The sequence below is a fragment of the Pelophylax lessonae genome (genome assembly GCF_965119305.1).
Source record: "Pelophylax lessonae genome assembly, chromosome: 7".
Taxonomy (NCBI): domain Eukaryota; kingdom Metazoa; phylum Chordata; class Amphibia; order Anura; family Ranidae; genus Pelophylax; species Pelophylax lessonae.
The window spans coordinates 125,223,629-125,248,958 of NC_138774.1; positions in this window are offsets into that span (position 1 = coordinate 125,223,629).

Sequence of the window (25,330 nt, forward strand, 5' to 3'; positions counted from 1 at the left end):
AGATGGCTAATAGGGTGGTTTATAGTCACCCTCTCTAATGTATAAAGAAATATATACAACAAAGATGTAAATGTCATATCTATATATTCAGTTTCATTCAGGATTAGAACTGATTCCTTCAGAGCATTGCCTGAAGGATAGTATTGCTCATGTCCATAGATATATGTCCTGATTATTATTTTTTTTTCATATCTGCTTATACTTCAAAATGTGATGAGGGCTGCATATTTATTAAATAGAGACACGTCTCTCTCAAGATTAACGAGTCTTTCCTTTCTAGGGAAAAGTAACTGCTGTTTTTCTACGTATCTTCAATGTCACTGTGTCCATCATCCTGCTCATGAAAATCAACTTTAAGTTCCTTATCCTGCACCACATACTGTGCAGCACATCTGACGACGTCCTTTGAATTGCCACCCCTTCCTTTTAAATGATACATTCTTAACAGCTCAAGAGAAACACTTTTTTATGCAGAAATCTCTATCCGTCTTCTGAAGGTAGCTTTAAGGAAGCTGGCTTGAACACAGCACGTGACAGGCAAAGGAGGTTCGCTGGTCAGCATGCAGGGACCTTCACTTAAGAGACAATGTACTTTGATAGGTCAGCCAAAAAAGCACAATATTAAGGACTTATTGCTGCAAGAAAGAGAAATAAGGCTAGTACATTACTAAAAAGAAAAAGGAAATCAGGAAATTATGATTTTAAAGGAAATCTGTACCGAGGGAACAATGGAAGACAGTATTGCAAATCTGCTGAAAATACTAGTTGATCGGCTCTCTCTGGTTTTGTTACTTTCAAAATCATAGACCTGGAATAAGTTTTTAGCATCTGATGTCACATCAAAACTTTAACTCCTGATCTGTGTAATTGTGTCTGGTTATTGATTCAAGAAGCACAGAAGATGCTGGATCAGCAAGATTGCCTGACCTGCAACATTTTCAGAAGGAAAGGCCAGAAATGGAAGTCTACATGTTTTTCTTAGTGCAGGTTTCTTTTAATTCTGGTCATCCTGTCTTAAAGGTCCATATTAGGGCAGTTCCTGTAATAGGGTGAGAACATTTTGTCCTTATCTCCCAATTGTTCTGGGTTTGAACCAAATCTTTTAATTTTGGTGGCCTTTTTAAGGCCAAAAAAAAAAAAAACAGGAAAAAAAATATAGTATATAGTTAAGCGCAGAGTGAGTGTTTTATAAGGCTTAACCACTTTAAGACCAGGCCTATTTTTGACACTTTTTGTTTACACGGTAAAATCAGTATTTTTTTGCTAGTAACTACTTAGAACCCCCAAACGTTATATATATTTTTTTAGCAAAGACTCTGGAGAATAAAATGGCGGTCATTGCAATATATTTTGTCACGCGGTATTTGCGCAGCAGTCTTTCAAACAACATTTTTTGGAAAAAATTACGAAAAATCACATTTTACTGCATTTAAAAAAAAACGAAACAGTAAAGTTAGCCCATTTTCTTTGTATATTGTGAAAGATGAGGTCACTCCGAGTAAATAGATACCCAACATGTTACGGTTTAAAATTGCGCTCACCCGCGGAATGGCGACAAACTGCGGTCAATAAAAATCTCCATAGGAGACGCTTTAAATTTTTTTAACGGTTACCAGTTTAGAGTTAGAGTGTAGCTCTTTTTTTTAATTATTGCCCACGCTCTGGCGATCGCGGCGATACTTTCACATGTGTGGTTTGAACAGCGATTTCATTTGCAGCATGACTTCAATATACGTTTTCTTTCGTGCACGAGCTAATGGCGGTGGGGGCGGCTAAATTGTTTTCTTTTTCCTATTTATCTTATTTTTTTTTTACATTTTAACACAGGTTTTAAAAAAAAAAAAAAAATCTGATCACTTGTATTGCTGTCACAAGCAATGTAAACACATCCCTTGTGACAGTGGTGGGATGGGAGATCCGGGCAGAGCCGCGGAAGGTGGCGGGAGGGGTGTTCCCTCCCGCTCGTCAGGGTAACGATCAGCGGCTCCCGAGCCGCATCGGTCATTACCACCGGAAAGCCGACCGTCGGCTCTAAAAAACGGTATCGGGATGATGCCTCTAGCTAGAGGCATCACCCCGGTATAACTACGCAAAGCCAGCCGACGTAGGTCTACGTCGCTGGTCGTAAAGTGGTTAAAGGACAACATTCGCACAATGCACAATTCCTTTAAATAATATGCTTTGGGAATGCCTTAAACCTGCATGTAAAATGGGGTACCTGTAGAATGTACTAAAGTAAAAGTGACATTTATAAAGATGAAAAAACTGAGACATGGTGCATTGCCAGGGCAGCTGCCTGGAAAGGTACTCTACCTGTGTTGATGGCATGTGGCCTGGTATAGTTCAGTAGAGGTGGAGTGCATGCTCACTGCCCCTCTCTTTCCTGGCAAGCCAGACTGCAAGGAGTGCCCCTCCAAATCCAAATCAGACCTTTATCAAGATTAATGGACAGGTACGGAATTGGTGGGAACCCCACATCAGTTTTTTGTTTCTTTTTGTCTGGATTCCACTTCCAAATCCATACTAGACCCTTTTCAAAGATAAAAGTCTGGTAATGATTTTTTTTGGGTAGGTCCACAGAGTTTTTTTTTTCGTGTGTAGTGTCCCCCTTAACAATTCATATCAGATCTTTATCTGGGGCATGAAGCCTGGTTGGTCTTCCTGAAATATCCTCTTCCTAAAACATACCAGACCTCATGCCCTGTAGAAGAAATCAGGCAAGCAAAACACAAACAAACAAACAAGCAAACAAAAAGAGTGATGTTGGGCATGCCCAAAAACCGTACCATACCCCTATCCTAGATTGGGGTTTGGTATACATTTTTGAATTTGGGGGTGGGGCATGTAAAAAAACTAACAAATGGGCCCCTTAAAATTAAGGTGGACCACTGGCAAAGAGACAAAAAAACAATGAAATGGGGTTCCCTCCAAATCCATGCCAACCCCTTATCCTTGATAAGGATCTGGTATGTGTTTGGAGGGAGACCCCAGCTAAAAGAAAATAAAATAAAAATGATGTGGTGTCCCCCTGAAATAAAGTATGGTCAATGATGTCCCCCGGGATGCTACATGAAACAAGACAGAAAATGGGCTGTGCAGCTTCATTTAGTGGTGATCTTAGTATGCAGCAACAGCTGGAGGTTCCGGTGCAAGAACTGGCCAAATCTGGCTAATTACTGTAGTTAAACCAATCGGCAAACCGCAAACGGCTACAGTTTGTATCAAACTCCCCATCACTCTGAACCCGAAGTTGTCACCCTGTCACATGGAAAACTGTTGGAGACTACAATCCGCCATTTCAAAACAAATAAAGCAGGTATGACCCATTGTTGTCACTGTCAAAAAGCCCACTCTGAAAAATAATGTTCAGGCATTATTGGAGTGCGTGCAGACAGGATGTGGCTGGACAGTGCCTTGAGGAATATTAAGGGTGAAAATAAATATTTTTTCCAACGTTGGCAATTGCGTACGATAAATGATTGCTTTTTCTTTACCAAGTTGGTTTACTGAAGATGTAGAGAGGGTTGTACAGGTCCAGCTACCGTATTTCTCTAATGACTGGTTTAGTTTAACTCTTTTACTACAACTGCTGTAACCATTATGGAAGGCAAAGGATGAAAAATCTCTTACTGTTTACAAACCTAGTAAAACATTCTTTTACTATCTAAAGGCTTCTGCAAACCATATGGAAATGATTGTCCTGGAGACAGACTTTGAATACTAGGTACTTCATTCTAGAAGGACTCTCTTTCTGGGACTGAACAGTTACTCACTGGAGATATGAATTCCCTTATTTCAGCATCTAAAGAAACCTATATAGTTTTACACACAGAAGCTCCTTGTAAATGTGTGTTACAGACATAAATTCTTATGCCTAGTCATTTATTGCAAAATATTCCAAGAATGTTTTACTATTTTGAGTTCATAATGTCCAGGGAATGAGTCCGTATGCAAAATCACCAAACTGCCCCACTGGAAGGCACATTCTGCGAATATTTCCATAAATTGTTAACCTGGTTTATATACTTCTGTGTACTTTGTAAACGTTCAGAAATGTATGCTCTTGTATTGCCTGTAAAAATGACTTAAAACATGTCCTTTTTCTTGAGGAGGTTACAAATAAAACAAAATATCTGATTGATTTTCTATTGATAACATACTCCTGTTCCTTTCAGCACTTTTTGTATACCCTATAACTATAACTATCTAGTGAATATGTTCTTTGGACACAACAGAAATGGTTCTAAAGCCAAAACCTTGTTTACCTTAATGCTTTCCCTGCCATAGGGTAAAAAATGTTTCACAGCTTGTTCTCCCTTACCTCCCTAAATTTCTACATGAGTCCTCAATCGATCCAGCGATGTGCTCGGCTGGATCTCCTCTCTTCTTCTTCACACAGGGACTCAGGCAGCAGCAGGAGGCATTGGCTCCTGCTGCTCTCAATCAAATGCTGTAAGGAGGAAGCTGGGGCTGGGCCAAATGGCTTTATAGACACACACAGCTCAGGAGCAACAGAGAAGTAGAGGAGCCAAGATTACTGACAAGGGACCCAAGATTGCCGGCAGGGGACCCAAGATTGCCAGCAGGGGACCCAAGATTGCCAGCAAGGGACCCAAGATGAGAGGGTTGTGGGCCACTTTGCAAGAGCAGGTGAGTAAAACATGTTTATTAATTTCATTTCAAAAACTGCATGTAGTAACACTTTAATGTGTATGTATTGCCAAAGGTTTGTTTTTTTTGTAGTTTTAGATAGAGTACAAGTCATGTCAGTTTATTTTTTGCTGCCTGTGTCATGTTCAGGAAGATTTTCCTTCACATCCTGTCCCGGAGATGCATCAGGAACGGAGAGGTAATCTCTACAAAGTGAGGGGGACTCCCATTGAAACAGGTGTCTCAGTTGGAGGATTTTCCCTTTTCTCTTTTCCTAATTACAACTGTAAAAGCTTGGATTTCCCATTACTTAATGTCTAGGTGATAATGGTCAGTAGGACAAATAGTGAGGGTGAGTCCATCTAGAGGGGGCACAGACAACAATACATACTTGCCAGGGGATCTAATCCTTCTTTATTCTATCCAAGACACAATGTTTTGGCTGTAAACTTTAGGTTGTGGATTGGCAAATCTAGATAATACAGAACATTTATAACACATGATCTAAGGTGCATTACTGTTTATGAACATTTACACCAGTATTTCTCAACCTTTTTTTCAGTCAAGGCACACTTTAAAATATATAGACAATCTCGAGGCACCCTTTAGAAATTATGGACAGCCTTAAATGTAAAAGCTATTATTATAGTTTTTCCATAATGCAGCAACATCCACAAATTTCAGTAGGACACCCAACATTAAAGGGGATTTATTCTTCCAAAGCAAATAAACTTTTACAAAATGGTACTGACTAGTATTCCAATGTTTCTCTTCTCCCTCAGTTTTTCTTCATCACTTCCCCTTGCTAATGGAGAGGGGCAAGGGAGGGTCAAACAAAGATGCTGTACAGGCGAATGACAGCCTCCATATCAATATCAACTAATGATGCCATTGGTCGTTAGGACGCCGGCAGCTAGAAGGTTTTAATGGTGCACAAGGAAAACCTGAGATTAGTGTAACTAAAAGGCAGCCTTTATCCATACGCTGGCTTGTATACTATTTTTGGACAATTTATTAGGCATTTTGCCAAGGCACCCCTGAAGAAACCTCAAGGCACCCCAGTGTGTCTGGGCACCCTTGTTGAAAAAGGCTGATTTACACCATACTTTCAAACATTCTAAATGCAGAACATTACTTATTCAATGGTATTGCTGCATGAAGGGGTATGTATTAATTGTCTTTCTGATAATTTTTTCTAGCACACTAAGTTAGTTAATCTTATCATAATCCTACCTATCCTTTGTGTGTACCTCTTGTCCACACCAAACATCTCATGTAGGTCCTGACTTGAGAGTATATTTATCTCAGATGAAAAAAAAACTTCTCTTTTTCACAATATGATGGAAGACTTGCAATAATCTGTCAATGTTATTTTGCATAAACTTTCAGTCTGCAATTTTCCTACAAAAATAACTGAAGACTATCATCACAATAAGACATTTACCCTCAGTCATAATTAGTGATGGGCTTTATGTTTGAGTCGAATGTGCGTTCTACTCAAACATCGGGTGTTCGTGTGTTTGCTGAACACACGAACACCCGGGGGGCTCAGCGGGAAGTTCGCCCGCCGACGAGCGTCCCATAATGCACTGCACGATTGCAGTGCATTAAGTGTTTGTGATTGGCCAAAGCATACACCTGACCTGTATGCTTTGGCCAATCACAGCACAATGTCCTGTCAGAGCTATGATAGGTCAAAGGCAGGGTGCCTTTAGCCAATCATGGATCAGGGGCTAAGTCCACGCACTATATAGATGTAGCACCCTCCTAGCTACCTAGGTGCTAGGTAAAGCATTTATTGCTCCTGCTGTTTATCAGGGGAGCCTGTACTATTAGGTTGCCTGTCACATGTTTCCAAGTGTGATTCACTGGGTCTGAGGGACTGTCCCCACTGCATCCAATGAGGGAGCTTGTTGGACAGTGTAGGAAACCTAGCCAGTGACACATCATGTTTTATGTTGTCCCAGTGGGAGGGCATTCTGCAATGCATCCTGGGATTTTCCATAAATACTGAGGGGACATGTGACAGGGCGTCTTTGGCGGGAAGCAGAGTCCCAGGAGGAGGTTGACGGCTGTCTCTCCTCCTGCAGTGTGTGGGGACGGTTGTCTTAGGCGGTTGGCTTAGCGAACCAGGTGTGGAGCTGAGCTGCAGAGGATCCGGTGTAACTGACGGTGGAGCTGCTGGCAGAGTCTTTTGGGAAAAACCGTGTCCGTAAGTACTGAGAGACCTGCCAAAGAGTCTCGCCCTGGAAGGGGGACCACTCCTGTGAATTCAGGGGATCAAGGAGCTAGCTCACACAGAGAGTATGACAGTAAAGGGGGTGCCATGTAAAAAGCCCTGAAGAATAGGAACAAAAGGGGGTGCCATGAAGGACCCTGAAGTGTGTTCTGTAGTACAGTACAACTTATCTTATTTATTCAAGTTGGAGTATCCCATTTATTCCCTTCTCGTATCCAAGTTGTCAATAAAACAACAAAAAACCAAACCCCTAGACTGTTTCTTGACTGAGCCCAGCACTTTAAAGTTGCTAAACTATTGTACTGTTGCTATGGGTAACCCAGGGGAACCCATCACCAGCAGCTCCCAAGGTAGTAGTGCTACATTTGGGGGCTTGTCCGGAATGTCGCCCTGGGTTTCCGGCCCGGTTGCTAATGGCAATGGGCGAAGAAAATTTTCAAAATCTCTATTTTTTCTTCAGAGACTGTGTTCTAATGCTCAAAACAAGTGTAAGGTCTGCTCTACAAGAGATAGGGAGAGTGAGATGAAGAAGAAATTTCACAATAATGGTTGCCCGTGGCAACAGAAAGATTCCAGTCGGAATCGCCATATGCCAGAAAGCTTCAGTTTGAGCTACAAATTATATACTCCCGTGAGGTGCTGGGAGGCAAGAGAAAGGCACCTTTTTTTGTGAATATGGACTGTGTCTGCCTAACAGTGAAAGGTGCAAGTATGGACGGAGAAAATGGCGGCCAGGGGCACGTGGATCGGTGTGCCGGGGGGCCGCGTGTGTGCCAAGACTATATGGAAAAGTGTTGACTGTGCATACGACAGCGGGACATTTATTCTGTACAGTGGCAGTGTCAATACTGTGAAGAAATCTGTTGGCCATGCCGTGGAGGGCAGTGGGACTTTCTTCGGAGACAGTATGATGACAGGCCTTGCTTGTACATGTGCTGGGAGGAGGACTGTTGACAGTGCGGGACAATCCTCTGGACTGGCAAAGAGGGACAGCTGGCTCAAGGTTATGGAGGCACAGCTGGGGCCCTGTTACAAGCAAGAAGAGTGGATGCGTGTCTGGTGAGGGGCACGGGCCACTTTGCAGTTACTTCCATGTCGGCTGAGTTGAGAGAGAGCGGGATTGGAAGGGTTACTGCACCGCGCGGGAAAGTTCTGCCTAGCAGGAGGAGCCACCGCCAGAAAGGAGATGTGGGTGGAGATGCCGCTCTCGCCCAGCCAATCAGAAGTGATAAGGGAAGCCAATAAATTACTTCCTCCTTCGGGTGTGGCTGAGAGGGAGACACGTGTGCAGAAAAGCAACATGGAGAGTCCCGGAGTGAAACAGAGCGAAAATGTAAATTAAAAATAAAATTGGGGTAAAAACAGCTTGGGGGACCCTTTGGGTCTTGTATGGCTTTTAAGGGGAACCCTATGACAGAATTAAGAAAATAATGGCATGGGGTCCCCCCAAAATCTATACCAGGTCCTTCGGGTCTGGTATAGATTTGAAGGGTAACTACACGCTAACATTTAAAAAACAAACGGCGTGTGGTCCCCCCAAAATCCATACCAGGCCCTTTGGGTCTGGTATAAATTTAAAGGGGGGGTCCTCGCCAAATTTAAAAAGAAAAGGTGTTGGGTCCCCCCCCAAAATATATACCAGACCCTTATCCGATTATGCAGCCTGGCACATCAGCAAAGGGGAGGGGGGGGGGGTGAGTGAGCCCCCCCTCCTGAGCCCTACTGGGCCACTTGCCCTCAACATGGGGAGGGTGTTTTGGGGTGCACCCCACAGCACCTTGTCCCCGTGTTGATGGGGACAAATGCCTCTTCCTGACAACCCTGGGCTCTGTGGTTGTGGAGGTTTGGGGCTTATTGAAATCTGGAAACCCCCTTTAACAAGGGGGCCCTCAGATCCTGGCCCTCCCCTATGCGAATGGGTAGCGGGTACATTGTACCCCTACCCATTCACCAAAAAAGTGTACAAAAAAAAAATAAAAACACAAGACCGTTTTTGACAAGTCCTTTATTTAAAAATAAAAAATAGTGTCCACTAATGTAAATCCATCATCAATCACGTCGCCTGCCGCACCAGCCGACCCGAAAAAAGAAGAAAAAAAAAAAAAGCTCCGCTCTCGGTGAATGCTTCCTACGGACTGCCTATTCGTGGTTTGACAGATCTTATAAAGGGAGTGGGCGGGGCCACACCATTGATGTCACTCACCCCCCCCCCACTTCCCTGACCTGCAAAGGCTGCATGCTCGGATAAGGGTCTGGTATGGATTTTGTGGGGGGACCCTAAGCCGTGGCTTTTTTTTTACATTTTGGCATGGGGTTCCCCTTACAATCCATTCCAGACCTGAAGGGCCTGGTATGGACTGTGGGGAACACTACACCATTTTTTTTTCATTTTTTTTAATCTTTAGTGCCAGGAGCCGACAATACATTACAGCCGTGAGCAAGTTTGAATTACCTTTTTTCCTTTAGAAATGTCAGTATTGCTGCAGCAGGATCCATACATTGTGCAGGTGTGCCACTTTACAGGCACATTAAGGGGACCTCCAGGCACAATATTTAAAGGAATTTTTCATTTTTATTGTTTGACTTTAAGCATTATTAAAATCACTGCTCCTTTAAAAATGATCATTTAAAACATTTTTTTGCATGGATATATGTTCCCCAGGGCAGTACACGGGGCCCCATACACTTTTTATGGCAATAACTTGCATTTAAGCGGCCTTCCTACAAAGGCGGATTTAGCCTCTATGTTGAGGGGTTTGGAAAAATCAATTAAAAAAGAGGTATCCTCAGTCCGGGCGGACCTGAATCAGGTATTAACCCGGGTTGAGGAGTCCGAGCATAGATTAGATTCACATGCTGTTGCAATCCAAGAACTCCAAGCTATCTCCAAACGTCAAGCATTAGCACATAGGATGGCCCTGTATAAAATTGAGGACCAGGAAAATCGGAGCAGGAGTAATAATATCCGAATCCGAGGTCTGCCTGAAGCCATCAAGAACCCAGATCTGCTCCCTACGATAAGTGGCATTTTCAACAAGCTGCTCGGCCTCCCTGTTGACAAATTAATGAGGATTGATAGAGCCCATAGGGCCTTTCGCCCCCGCAGCCTGCAGACAGAGACCCCAAGAGATATCATATGCAGGATCCATCACTATCCTGAGAAGGAGCGTATAATGCTTAGAGCTCGGGAAGTCCAAAACCTGGACTTTGATGGGGCACCTTTGTCGCTTTATCCTGACTTGGCTAGGGAGACCTTGGAGCGCCGCAGGGTATTAAAACCCCTCACAGAAAAGCTGAGAGCGACCGCCATAACATACCGGTGGGGCTTTCCCTCCTGTCTAATTGCATCTAGAGAAGGACGCACTGCAACTTTGCGATTCCCCGAAGATCTGGAGGGCTTTTGCACGGCGCTTAATATACCAATACCTGACCTCCCGGGCTGGCAAGATGAAGCCTTCCTGGCTCCAGCCTCATCTGTAGATGCTGCCTGGCAGAAGACGTCTAAATCGCAGAAACCACGGAAATCTCCCTCTGACAAGCCCACTTGATTATTACTTAAATATTGGCAAGCTTTCCTGGATCCAACCCCATCTGTAGAGGCTATCTGGCAGAAGACGCCTAAACCACAGAAACCACGGAAATCTCCCTCTGACAAATCCACTTGAATATTACTTGAATATTAGCAATTACAATATTGCACTACTTTTGGACTTGGCCCCCTCCTTTTTTTTTTTTTTTGGAACTGATTGACTGACTGATAGGTTGGACTGGTCCTTTAAGGCCCTATGGTCATTTTTTGGCCCCTTATGTTTCGGTTTAGACGAACAGAGGTCAACCATAGCGTTTTTTTTTTTTTTTTTTGGGGGGCTATTTTGAAGATACAGAGAGAGAAAAAGTGATAATTTGATAAATTTTGCAGCTACCTGGCGAAGTCCCGCGGAGGGGCTCCGGATTTTTCAGGGTTATTATCTCTAACTGATTCTGCCTTGACCCCCCTCTCGCTGCTCACCCCTCCCAAACTCTTGAACGGAGCTCGGCTTTCCCTCACCTGCGTCTCCCGCCAGGTAGCGGGTCTCCAGGTGGGACCGCGGCTGAGGGATCACCGTTTTTCCGCTCTTTGGTGAGTGTTCCTCACCGACATACTGTCGCTATGGTGACAACCTTTTTCCTTCTATTCCCTGTTTTTTTTTTTTTCTTCTTTTCTACTGTTCCTTTCCCCCCCTTGGTGTACACCAGTCTATGTGTGGATATTGGTATATATCCGGTTTAGATTTCAATGTCGAAAGTGACATATTTATCCTATAATGTAAGGGGGCTTCATACTCCAGCTAAACGGCATTGTCTATATAGGGAACTGAATGCGCTGAAAGGAGAAGTAGTGTTCCTGCAGGAGACTCATATTACCCACACCTCAAATCTTAAATTGACCACCCCCACGTACCCTACTTGGTACTATAGCCTCTCGGATATTCGTAACTCCAAGGGAGTCGCCATAGGGTTCCGTAAAGGCTCACCCTTTAAACTCATACAAATGGTAGCTGATAGATTTGGGCGTTATTTGTTCCTGAAGGGCACCCTGGGCAGCACTGTTGTTTCTTTTGCAAATGTTTATGCCCCTAATCAAGATCAAGTGTCTTATTTAACGACCACCCTGCGTAGGTTCCATGAATTTGCTGACGGAATATCAGTGGTGGCAGGCGATTTCAACGTCACTATGGACCCCCTGCTGGATACCTCCTCTGGTAAGTCTTATATCTCATATAAACGGTTAAACTATTTGCGTACACAATTGCATGAATTTCAATTAATAGATGCTTGGCGTGTTTTCCACCCTTCAGATAGGGATTACTCGTATTTTTCCAAAACACATAATTCATATTCAAGACTTGACTATTTCTTGGTGGACCATTTCCACCTCGAACTAGTTGACTCTGTCACTATTGCTTCATCTTCTATTTCGGATCATTCCCCTATTTGTCTGACTTTGAAGATTCCTTCTCTCCTTTATAAAAAATCCACATGGAAGTTAAATGATTCCCTAATTCTGAGCCCCCCGGACAAACAAAATATAGGTAAAGAACTAGATAATTTTTTTGTTGACAACTCCTTGCCGGAGCTCAATACTGCTGTTTGCTGGGAGGCCCATAAAGCCTATATTAGGGGTAAACTAATAGAATTAGGAGAAAGGAAGAAGAAAGAGCGCGTATCATGTCAAAGAACTCTTGTTGCTGAAATACAGGTTCTTGAACGCTCTCATAAGGCCTCCCTTGCTGTCTCTACCCTACAGTTACTGACTAAAAAACGGGAGGAGCTTAAGGCCCTATTTCATGCACAAAACAAGGCCATATACCGCAAGGTGTCCCAAAGGATATACGAATGGGGTGATTAACCTGGCCGACACCTGGCACGGTCTTTGCAACAACAAAAAGTAGCCTCTTATATTCCTAAAATCAAGCGACATGATGACTCTTTGGTGCACAATTCCACCTCTATCGCGGCCGAATTTCACAAATTCTATTTAAATCTCTATTCTGTTCCGAAAGCTATCTCGGATCCAGAAAAGCGTAGATCATTGATGTCAGAATATCTTGCTAGTGCCAATCTCCCTTCTATCCCACCAGAGAAAGTTAATTCTCTGGAGGATGAAATTTCGGTGGAAGAACTTCGAGCCGCTTTAATCTCTACCCCAATGGGGAAGGCCCCGGGCCCTGACGGCTTTTCAGCCTTTTACTATAAACAATACACCGAAACCTTGCTCCCTCACCTGGCCTCCTATGCTAACTCTATTCTGGAAGACTCTTCTTTGCGTCCGGAGGCTTTGCATGCATATGTTACGTTAATCCCGAAAGAGGGTAAAGACCCCTCTTTATGTTCTAGCTATCGTCCCATTTCTTTGTTAAATGTCGATGTTAAACTATATGCCACGGTAATCGCCAACAGATTGCTCCCCTTTTTACCCGCTAGTATCGCTAACAGTCAAACTGGTTTCATTCCTGGTCGTGAGGTGAGGGACAATGTGTCACGCACAATTTCACTTTTATCTTTTGTTCGCCGGCGCTCCCAGCCCACCCTGTTGCTTTCCACGGATGCTGAAAAAGCTTTCAACAGGGTGGACTGGGAGTTCCTGATGGCGACACTACAGGCGTTTGGTCTAGGCCCCCGCCTGTGTCGTTTGATTAATGCGTTATATAAATCCCCTACTGCTCAGATTAAGGTTAATGGTATCCTTAGCGAATCAATTAAGCTCTCTAATGGGACCAGACAGGGCTGCCCGCTCTCCCCTATACTTTTTGTTTTATCTTTGGAACCTTTTCTGGCTAGAATTCAAGCAAACCCCTCGATTCACGGTATCACGGTCGGGTCTATGTCACAGAAATACGCGGCTTATGCGGACGATGTTCTTTTTTATGTACAACAACCAATGATATCTCTGCCTAATCTTCTTTCTGAATTTGATAGATATAGTGCTCTGTCTAATTTTAAAATCAATTTAACGAAGTCGGAAATCTTAAACGTTACAATTGCCCTGGCAATGGCACATGACATCAGCCCAGCATTTCCCTTTATATGGCAACCTTATTCTTTTAAATACTTAGGGGTACATATTACTGCCCAGGTGGAGGATCTAGCACGAGCAAATTATATTCCTTTACTTAACACAATTAGAGCTAACTTTGCGAATTGGCATCATTTAGCCACCTCTTGGATAGGGAGGGTGAATGTTGTCAAGATGAATGTGCTGCCCAGGTTGCTCTTCATGTTTCAAATGCTTCCGTTTAACATATCCGTCAATTTGGTGAGGACCTTAAATTCTTTGGTTAGAGCATATGTTTGGCACCGCTCACAGCCTCGGCTTGCGCTCTCGCTACTTTCGCGGGGCAAAAGCCGGGGGGGGGGGGTTGGTGGTGCCGGACTTCGGGAGATATCTGAATGCCATCTCCCTGGTTCGGATAGCCGATTGGAAATTTCATACAGAGGAAAAGCTCTGGGTTCAGCTGGAGCAGAAGCTGGCAAATACATCATTATATACTCAACTTTGGATACCGCCGGAGACTAGAAATCTTGCTGACACTATTTCGCCTTTAACCAGTTCGGTTTTCCGCGTCTGGGATCGGCTTCATAGGCTCCATAAAATTCCATACAACTCACCGCTTATGCCGATTTTAGGCCATAGCCTTTTCCCGCCTGGTTATAAAGATCACTCTTTCTCCCAGTGGCTACCACAGGCCAATGCTACGCTGTTGCATCATATAACGGGGATGGAAGGAATATTCCCATTCTCTAAAATATGCCAGGCCTCACCAAACACATTTATGGATTGTTGGAAATACCACCAACTCCAGCAATTTGTGAAAAAACTGCCTTACCCCTTACGCAACATATACTCCCTGAACCCGATTGAACAAATCCTAGCACGCCCTGAATCAGGTAAAGGTTTATTATCAAAGTTTTATAAGGCATTGGACGCACTAAGCCCCAACTCCACCCCACATTTTTTGAAACAGTGGCAACTAGATTTTAAATGTACTTTTTCGCCGACACAGGAGGAGGTTATTCTTCAATTGTCTCATAGTTCAGGAACATCGGCGCGGACAGCAGAAGCCAATTATAAGTTTCTCACTAGATGGCACTACTCCCCCGTTAAGCTACAGAGGATGACACCATCTCTCTCGGCTGCCTGTTGGAGAGGCTGTGGGCTTAGAGCTACGCACGCACATATATGGTGGTTCTGCCCAGCAATCCGACCCTTTTGGACTAGCGTACTATCTTTAATTGAAGAGATTCAGGGTTTACCTATTGCTAGGGATCCGTTGTCTGTCTTATTCCATGACACTAAACTTCCTCCGGCCCAGTATCGAAAGTCTATTACCCCTCACCTTTTAAATGCAGCCAAAGCATTAATCCCAAAATATTGGAAACAGTCTACAGTCCCCTCGATACCTCAATGGTTGCGGGCAGTCGATCGTACTTACTACCTGGAAGACATGACATTGGATCTTCGTGGTCAGGCATCTCTGGCACGTAAGATTTGGTCATGTTGGTTAACATTTACCCACACTAACATATACGCTTCATATATGGCTGAGGCCTCTCTAGGTTAGAACGTCAAGACTGGTGAAACACCAAGGGACCCCCTTCCTTTTTTTTTTTTTCCCTTTCTCCTCTCCCCAGCTTTCTTTTTTCCATCTTTTTCTTCTCTCTTTTCTTTCTCTCCTCTCTTTAGTGGAGAGTCTCCGCTTAAACAACTGGACTTAAATGCTTAACAATCCCAGAAATATTGATTTTTGTAGGTATATTAAACCGTACGTTTTCTGCATTGGTTCTAGTTATGACGAGCAGGGATTGCCTAACTGTATATAATCTGGGGAGACCCCCCTTTTTCTTTTCTTTTTCATGCTTGTATAATCTGTATAAAACTCAATAAAAAACATATTAAATAAATAAAAAAAAAAACTTGCATTTAAGCCTTTAAAATGAGGACTGTCCCATAGACTTTAACAGAGTTTGCAAGTTCGCTAGAACTTTTTCCCTGTTCGAGATGTTCTGGTGCGAACCAAACAGGGGGGTGTTTTGCCCATCAATAGTCATAATATCCAATGTTTAAAAAACATGGAAGAGCCCATCTTTACAGTTTTGTTTAAATTCAGTCAAAATTCATTTTTTCCGGTCTTTCTAAAATTCAGTATAGGCATCCTAAAATCAACTTTTAAAATATCACAGTACATATCTGTGCCATTAGTAAAGTTGCTTCACTGTGCCTTCAGTTAATATTCAATTACAGTGAAATGGTATTGCGTTTCTTTTAGAAAAGGTTTACAAACAATACATGTGTCAAAGGAGAAATATAGCACAGTAAAATAAATGATGCTTGTTAAAAACATTGTCACTTGCTTTCAGACAAAGGAAGATACCTTGATTGGCTTGTGTGAGGCCAATCTGCTTACAGTCTCATTACGGGGTAGTGGAGAGTCACCAGATCTCAGCTCAGCAGCTACATACGAGACAAGGGAACACTTTCTGAAGTTTACATGTATTTCATGTTTAAACAGAGATGATTGTCTAAACCTATTGCCCCTTCAATGTCAAAATACTCCCTTTGGTATAGAAAAGAACACCACAACTTTCAAGTATATGTAAAGCATATGATTTTTACCATACAAAATGTAATGGAATCAGGGCCGGGACAAGGGGTGGGCAGGAGGGGAGCTGCCTTGGGCGCAATGGTTTATTGCAGGCATGGGGGAGCGCTGTGCCAGATGCTTCTGTTGCAAGACTGACAGGAGTAGGGACAGCGACATCACTGCTAACCACATCTCTTAGGGAAGAGGGGGGGGGGGGCTGCAGTTTGGCTTCTTTGCCCTGGGTGCTGGATGACCTTGCCCTGGCACTGAAAAGAATTGTGTTTGTTTAACCAACATGTAAGTGCAAACACGTTTTCCCTAAGAATTCCTATGTTTTGACCATGTGGGACAAAGAAGGAATCAGCCGAATTTTGAGTTGTCTGTGGCAACCTTAGGTCTTCTGACACTGATTACACATAAGTAAGGAATATCTGAAATAGTATTAGCAAGAGAAATATTATGTTGTTATGATAGAAAATCAGCATCAGTCCAGTCCAGTCCTCGGCAATCAGTGTGCCCTATGGCCTCACACACTGATGTCTCCTGAATTGATGGTCCTTCATTGACTGATTAGCAAAGTTCAGTAACACACCATCATTTTTATATAGTAATTTCCCATCTCTCATGAGTTGGTTCAGATGACTAATAGGGCCAATCCTCACAAAATTGATATTTGAGATACAGATGGAGCCTGGTGATTTAAGTAAGCACCTGGCTTCTTTCTTATTTAAAGACTTTTGTATAGTCTAACAATGAGATCCCCCTGCAATAATTTCCAACTTTATTACTTCCCACCGGAGATGTGTTCCTGCCCATCTTAATGCGCTCCAGTACTACCTGTTTCATTGCCTGTAATATAAAATAAATTAACAGTTCAAGAGGATAAATACCTCTGCAGGCGGCCCTTACAGGTATGAAAATATCTTATAAACAGATAAATTAGTATGTAGACTAATGCATCAATATCCACTTTAAATTGAAATATCAGTTTTTGGTGGATTTTGGAACAGATGATCAAATATGCTTTCTCCTGTAATCTATGGCAGGTAGAAGAGCCTTGACATCCAGGGCTAACAGGAAGTTGGCTAAATAATGATATAGTATGTCATGAACAAATGGTAAAAAGTATTTTTTTAAAGGGAGAAAAAAAAAAAACCCAATTCATTCGTTAAAATAATATTATAATCAAAAAAAGGTATGGCGTTAACACAAAGTAATTAAACCAATGATTAGTGCTTAGTACCACAAATACTTTCCTAAAATGAATTTGCCACTGCCCCTTTAAGTGTTTTAGCACACTATAAATGCACTTAAAATGAAAAGAAGGCGCTTGCAATAATCAAAATATAAATTGAAAACAAAATTAGTGCTCATAATTAGAAATCAATAGTCCATATACAGTGGGTACGGAAAGTATTCAGACCCCCTTAAATTTTTCACTCTTTGTTATATTGCAGCCATTTGCTAAAATCATTTAAGTTCATTCTTCTTCCTCATGAATGTACACATAGCACCCCATACTGACAGAAAAACACAGAATTGTTGACATTGTTGCAGATTTATTAAAAAAGAAAAACTGAAATATCACATGGTCCTAAGTATTCAGACCCTTTGCTCAGTATTTAGTAGAAGCCCCCTTTTGATCTAATACAGCCAGGAGTCTTTTTGGGAAAGATGCAACAAGTCTTTCACACCTGGATTTGGGGATCCTCTGCCATTCCTCCTTGCAGATCCTCTCCAGTTCTGTCAGGTTGGATGGTAAAACGTTGGTGGACAGACATTTTTAGGTCTCTCCAGAGATGCTCAATTGGGTTTAAGTCAGGGCTCTCGCTGGGCCATTCAAGAACAGTCACGGAGTTGTTGTGAAGCCACTCCTTCGTTATTTTAGCTGTGTGCTTAGGGTCATTGTCTTGTTGGAAGGTAAACCTTCGGCCCAGTCTGAGGTCCAGAGCACTCTGGAGAAGGTTTTTGTCCAGCATATCCCTGTACTTGGCCGCATTCATCTTTCCCTCGATTGCAACCAGTCGTCCTGTCCCTGCAGCTGAAAAACACCCCCACAGCACGATGCTGCTACCACCATGCTTCACTGTTGGGACTGTATTGGACAGGTGATGAGCAGTGCCTGGTTTTCTCCACACATACCGCTTAGAATTAAGGCCAAAAAGTTCTATTTTGGTCTCATCAGACCAGAGAATCTTATTTCTCACCATCTTGGAGTCCTCCAGGTGTTTTTAGAAAACTCCATGCGGGCTTTCATGTGTCTTACACTGAGGAGAGGCTTCCGTCGGGCCACTCTGCCATAAAGCCCCGACTGGTGGAGGGCTGCAGTGATGGTTGACTTTCTACAACTTTCTCCCATCTCCTGACTGCATCTCTGGAGCTCAGCCACAGTGATCTTTGGGTTCTTCTTTACCTCTCTCACCAAGGCTCTTCTCCCCCGATAGCTCAGTTTGGCCGGACGGCCAGCTCTAGGAAGGGTTCTGGTCGTCCCAAACGTCTTCCATTTGAGGATTATGGAGGCCACTGTGCTCTTAGGAACCTTAAGTGCAGCAGAAATCTTTTTGTAACATTGGCCAGATATGTGCCTTGCCACAATTCTGTCTCTGAGCTCTTCAGGCAGTTCCTTTGACCTCTTGATTCTCATTTGCTCTGACGTGCATTTTGATCTGGAAGGTCTTATATAGACAGGTGTGTGGCTTTCCTAATCAAGTCCAATCAGTATAATCAAACACAGCTGGACTCAAATGAAGGTGTAGAACCATCTCAAGGATGATCAGAAGAAATGGAAAGCACCTGAGTTAAATATATGAGTGTCACAGCAAAGGGTCTGAATACTTAGGACCATGTGATATTTCAGTTTTTCTTTTTTAATAAATCTGCAACAATGTCAACAATTCTGTGTTTCTCTGTCAGTATGGGGTGCTATGTGTACATTCATGAGGAAGAAGAATGAACTTAAATGATTTTAGCAAATGGCTGCAATATAACAAAGAGTGAAAAATTTAAGGGGGTCTGAATACTTTCCGTACCCACTGTATATGAAAGAAGTCTGCAACTTTGGGATTAGTGAAAAATTTAGTGGTTCCCACCTCACCTTAATGAAAGTGACCCTTGGGACCATTTTTCTCTCAAGTGTCAACTGCTTGTGCCACCACGTGAAAGGTACATTCCTCACTCACCAGAGGATATTGACCCCTGAACCCAGGAAGGTCAATATGTGCTTTGTATGACAATATTGGTTGGTCATGGATGGTGATTGGTTCTCTCACCAGCTCTGAGGTGACTGAACTCCAGGAACGTCTGTGTGGGGTGTGTTATTGTACAGTAAGTTTCGGGTCAGTGACTTCATCAGGTGTTAGTGGTTCGGGAGGATGAGTCCAGCAATTGGCTGAATAATCGGACCAGCTTCTGGGGCTGTACCACCCTGCGCTACACTACCCTGGCTAATGGCTACAACACTGTCCAGGCCCTGCTACAAGGAGATGTTTCTTGTGAGCTGTGATGAAGAGATGGGGGATGAACCAGGGAACCATTACTGTGAGCCAATTTGGAAGATGGTGTACCCAGAGATGTGGAGTCACCTTGGTTGATTTAGAAAGCACATATTGACCTTTTTGGGTTCAGGGGTCAATATCCTCTGGTTAGTGAGCAATTTACACTTCAGTTGGTGCCACTAGTAGTTGGCACTTGACCTAAAAATTGTCACAAGGGTCACTTTCATTCAGGTGTGGGGAAACCATACATTTTTCACCAGTCTTACAGCTATGGACTTTTTTCATTACACTATATTACCAAAAGTGTTGGGACACCTGCCTTTACATGAACTTTAATGGCATCCCAGTGTTAGTCGATAGGGTTCAATATTGAGTTGGCCCACCCTTTGCAGCTATAACAGCTTCAACTGCTCTGGGAAGGCTGTTCACAAGGTTTAGGAGTGTGTCTTTGGGAATTTTGAATATTCTTCCAGAAGCGCATTTGTGAGGTCAGGCACTAATTTGGATGAGAAGGCTTGGCTCGCAGTCTCTGTCCTAATTCATCCCAATGGTGTTCTATCGGGTTGAAGTCAGGACTCTGTGCAGGCCAATCAAGTTCCTTCCCCCCAAACTTGCTCATTCATGTCTTTATGGACCTTGCTTTGTGCACTGGTCCAAATCATTTGGTGGAGGGGGAAATATGGCGTGGGGTTGTTTTTCAGGTGTTGGTCTTGGACCCTCAGCTCCAGTGAAGGGAACTGTTAAGGTGTCAGCATACCAAGACATTTTGGACAATTTCATGCTCCCAACTTTGTAGGAACAGTTTGGGGTTGGCCCCTTCCTGTTCCAACACGACTGTGCACCAGTGCACAAACAAGATCCATAAAGACATGGATGAGCAAGTTTTAGGTGGAGGAATTGACTGGCCTGCACAGAGTCCTGAGCTCAACTCGATAGAGCACCTTTGGGATGAATTAGAATGGCGATTGTGAGCCAGACCTTCTCGTCCACATCAGTAGTTGACCTCACAAAAACTGTTAAGGTGTCAGCATACTAAGACATTTTGGACAATTTCATGCTCCCAACTTTGTAGGGACAGTTTGGGGTTGGCCCCTCCTATTCCAACACGACTGTGCACCAGTGCACAAACAAGATCCATAAATACATGGATGAGCGAATTTTGGGTGGAGGAACTTGACTGGCCTGCACAGAGTCCTGAACTCAACTCTATAGAACACCTTTGGGATGAATTAGAGTGGAGATTGTGAGCCAGACCTTCTCGTCCACATCAGTAGCTGACCTCAAAAATGCACTTCTGGAAGAATGGGAAAACATTCCCATAGACACACTCCTAAACCTTGTGGACAACCTTCCCAGAAGAGTTGAAGCTGTTAAAGCTGCAAAGGGCTGGCCAATTCAATATTGAACCCTACGGACTAAGACTGGGATGCCATTAAAGTTCATGTGTGTGTAAAGGCAGGTGTTCCAATACTTTTGGTAAAATAGTTTATGTGGACTATTGATTTCTATTCATGAGAACTATTTTATTTGTCATGTTATAATTTGATTATTGCAAGCACTTACTTTTCATTTTATAAATATATTATAATTATTATTTTAATACAAAAGTAGCTAAATGAAAAATCATTATCATTGTTGGACTGGATATATTTGTCACTTCCAACATTCTTTTTACAGTAAAAAGATTTTCAGTGGGTCAATGATACAAAAATGTAAGACAACATTACATTGTTGAAAATTGAAAAATTGAAAATTTGCCTAGCTTTCATTTTCAGACTGTGAACACACATTTAGGAATGATGGCATCCCATTTCTTTATAGCCTAAATGGCTGGCGGCAGTTTTAAATTATCTGTAATGATGTGGCCATAAATGACAGAAATAAGAGCCTCAGAGGAGCACGTCCAGGAGGGCAGGGGAAGTAAATCTTGCTGATAATCTGAAAGGAATCATTGGAATAGCAGAGGTCAGACACCTTGGCTATAATATACAGCAAATACCACTTTAATTCCATCATCAATAGAAAACATGGTAATGCTGCTGTTTAACACATTTCATTATCTTTTTAAAACATAATTCTGATGTCAATTAATAAACTCCACTATCAATAAAAAACATGACACTGATGTTATTTATTAATTGCTGTAGATGCAACATTAAGTGAATTTAAAATCAACTGTGCCAAAAAGATAGAAACAAATTGGATATATTTCCTTTTTCTTTTCAATCACCAACTATTATAAGAGTTCAAAAAAGTATACATTCAGGCAAATAGATAACACACAGATGAAATACATATAAGGGAACTGTGTCCAATTGAAAAGGATTTGTACTTTTAACTATCCAGTTTTAAAATTTACACCATGCAGCACAACCATTTCTGGCAGGGAAGGGGACCTTATTTTTCTGCAGTTAAGTAACACTTACAACTCTTATCTCTCCCTCAACCTGTGACTGAAAAGTGTAAGTGAATACTGTGAAATAATGAAAATAAAATAGTGAAACAATGAGACCATCTCTCTGTCACTCTTATCAGCATGTCACTTGCTAACACATGAGCACTGCAGTACATTGGACTGGCTCCTTGTACTGCTGCTCCCTCTTCCTGTCTGAGCTTTATATAGGGCATTTCAAAGGGCAGATATCAAGTCAGATTCATTTACTTACTCTGCTTGCATTTAAAAAATTGCTTTATAGTGGATATCTCCCAACTGTAGAATTTGGGAATGAGGGACACTTGAGGGGGATAGTGTTTTGTGGTACACCTAGCATGCTGTGACGAAGAGTGGGTGTGGTTAAATTACAATGGCCCAGAGGGGACAACCTTTCTCAGAGCCAGAAGCATTGGTTGGATTGCAAAAAAACAGACGCACTTTTGAACATCCCAGGGTGAGTAGTGATTTATTGCACACACTGTGTAGCTGTGAACAATGGGTGTGGCTTAACCACCTAGTGACGCATATATACTGTGGCAGGGCAGCCGCTCTGGGCAGGAGCATGTGCCTGTTCCTCATTCTGCTCTTCCGGGTCTAGGGCGCGTGCAGTATATTTCAGTGCGTTAGTGCACGTTTACCGCAATATATTACCGTGTGTTACTGTACCCAGCACTGTCCACTTCCACATCCCATCAGCAGCGTCTGCATGATATGGTGGAAGATTATCGGGGGGCCAAAACAGACATGGAGAGCTTTTTAATTGCCAATCCCCTGGGTTACTGGGTCTTGAAAATAGACCACTGGCCAGAACTTGCAATTAAGCTGCTAGGCTGCCCTGCATCCAACATGCTTTCTGAACAGCGCTGCTGGAGGTTTTGTGATGGATAAAAGAGCGCGTCTGTCCACAGACTCTGTGGACTGGCTGACATTTATCAAAATGAATCGGTCCTGGATTAGCAGTAGCTATCAAGCCCCTGATGAGGATGTCACTGATTAAGTGTTTTTGGGATGTGAAATCTATGCAAGACTTCTAGGCTGCCTAGGTTTGTGGATGTTGATTTCATCTGGAAAAAAAGTTTTGGTGTAGGTTTCATGGCCCCAATTAACACCCAAAGACCAATTTTTCTGCACCTGTTTGACAGATGCATATCATTTCAATTTTTGACAGCAAGGCCAATTCTTGCTTTCATTAGGAGTACCTCTATAGGGTTACGGTGTGAAGGCACCACCAACACCCAAGTCCCAATTTTTCTGTACCTGTTACTTCTAGCTAAAGTCTGCGAAAGTGACACCAGAATTTATCCAAAAAATCCGTAATCTTGTTTCTAGTGCACTACATTATGACTAGCTCCCAAGCAATTATTTCCAAATAAAGAAAACTTGCAGGGAAAATGTAATGTTTTTGGCTTTATAAATGTCATTATTGCTGCAGCAGGTTCTATACATAGTACAGATGTGCCACTTTACAGGCAGACTAAGGGGATCCCCAGGCACTATATTTACAGGATGTTTTCATTTTTATTGTTGTTTCTCATTTTTATGGTTTCACTTTCAGCATCAGTAACTCACTTCTCATTTAAAACTGATGTTTTGTACAACCTTTTTTTATTGATACATGTCCCCCCAGGGCACTACCCTGACCCCCATAACCACTGTATGCCTAATTACTTGCTTTTAAGCCTTCAAAATGGGCACTTTTGTTTTTCCAGTTCGAGTCCCATAGACTTTAACCTCTCTGGCGGTCTGATTATGTCAGAATTTCTGTGCTAAAAGTGGTGCATTGTTTTGCATGGAAAAATACGTTTTATATTTTAGGCCTGTAATTCTTAGGAATAACTCACTTAAATCTGTCCAAACAAGAGTCTAGTAGACATCCCGGGTATGATAACGTTTGAAACACTAAATCATAAATTATAATGTAATAATAATACATTTCATCAAATTCTTCATTGTTTTTGAAGTGGAGATATTTCATTATGAGGGAGAATCTGTACTCGGGGGCGCTGCCTGATCCGTATCGCAGTCAATAGAGTACCAAGTCCACACATCACTGAGCTCAGCTGCAGAAAGTAGCTGTTGTCACTTTTAGTACCTGATGACGAATTTTCCCACGAATTGCTATCGCTCAGTTCTTCAAATAATTCCAATACACCGTCGCTGTTTTCCAGTTCATCCAAAAGCGTTTTTGAGCTAAAAGAACGCATTTTGGACGCCATGGACATTATCAATTTTCCAGGCACAAAGTACCGCAAAAAGTACAGGCAGGGCACTGGAAAAGCCTTGAGGTGAAATGGCATGATACAAAATTGTATTTCTAACAGATTACACTGTATCATGTAATTTTTTTTTTTAATCTCCTGCCGGTTCCACCCCCCTGCGACACGGCGCTCGCAGGGAAGGGAACCAGAAGAAGGTGCTGGCATCTGCCGAGCACACAGAGAGAGGAGAGCGGGAGGAAGGCTGCAGGAAGGTCGGGGAAGATGGCGGGGGATCGCAGGGGAAGGTAAGTATCATTCTGGGGTAATCCCGAGTGTAAGTAGGGGTTACCACTTTTGGTACTGAAAATTAACCCCGAGCCACACTCTGGAATACCTCTGGGAAGGTTAATAGGGTTCATTATTCAGTTCCTAACTTTTGCGATGTTCGAAAATTCTGCCTCAAACGGAACAGGGGGTCGTTCAGCCCATCTCTAGTTGCCAATAAAAAAATTCTTATTTTTTACTTTACCGAGTTGCCAGCTAATATTTGCTGTGTCCCATTATATGGCGGCTGTCCCAAGTTACAACTCCCAGGATTCTCACCACTCTGCATAGAAATCTATAAACCTGCTTGGCTTTTGCTCTCCCCCTGCTGGCCAGGGGAGAATGGTGCAGCATAAAATCTGTACCTCAGTAGTGGGAGAGAAGATCAAAAGGCAATGTCTCCTTCTCCATAATGCTGTAGACTAGCATCTGGCTACATTTTTGTTAGTGATCTTTGCAATCAGATTGAGTTAAGTATTCTGAATTACATATATTTATGCAGTACAACATACAAACATATGTGAGTGATGTTCTTAAACCTTTTTTTAAAAAGATATTATTAAAAAAATATATAACATGTTTAAATATATATAGTACAACATTTTCTTTAGTATATAGCCCATTTTTATTAAATTATTTCTAGAATGTTTAATAAAATATGATAGCGTTCAATGTCATTTATCTCTGGCTCCTTTTTTCCCCTATGCAATACAATGTCACATTAAGATTACCATAAATAATAAAGAAAGACCATGTTTCTGTTTATTTTATTAAAAAAGCTTTTATTTAGGTAAACTACCTTTTAAATTTAAAGAAGACAGAAAACACTTCCAGATTAAGTTTTATTGCCTTTTCACTCTAAACAGCTC